Here is a 422-nt window from a genome sequence, read left to right on the forward strand (position 1 = left end):
CAGTCTCGCAGCCCCAGCACCGCGGGCAGCCGGGCACGAGGACGGAGAACTGCGTACAGCAGGCTGCTGCAAGGCAGCCTTGGAGACAGCTGCTGCTCTCTTCGAGCGCCCATGGCAGACAGCCCAGTTTCCCTAGGCAAGTACAATTCCCTGCCGTGCCCAAGGAGATGACGGTGGGAGATGGGGAGTTACGGACCAGCCCGCCTCACCTGGATTTCCAGAAGGAACTACCAAGTAATCAACCCGGCTGTAAGCCCATAGCAATGCGGTGCGTGGCAGCAAACAGATGTATGGGAAAACAATCCTCACCAATCCCATTTTTATATGACAGAGTAAAAAAGCCATATGAAAGGGCGGGTGTCTGGGCTGCGTTTTCAGGGAGGGAGGCAGTTCTGAGGCAGGGATACCATGCCGCCGGGGAC

The 422-nt window shown here is 57.8% G+C and overlaps 1 protein-coding gene across 1 annotated transcript in view; it reads right to left on the minus strand.

Annotated features, from left to right (window-relative positions):
- The window catches only part of LOC104506625 (F-box/WD repeat-containing protein 7-like), an 18,582-nt gene that overhangs the window by 2,409 nt on the left and 15,751 nt on the right, over positions 1–422 (minus strand). The gene's annotated exons all lie outside the window — the stretch shown is intronic.

This window comes from Eurypyga helias, unplaced genomic scaffold (genome assembly GCF_000690775.1).
Source record: "Eurypyga helias isolate BGI_N326 unplaced genomic scaffold, ASM69077v1 scaffold11272, whole genome shotgun sequence".
NCBI classification, from domain to species: Eukaryota; Metazoa; Chordata; class Aves; order Eurypygiformes; family Eurypygidae; genus Eurypyga; species Eurypyga helias.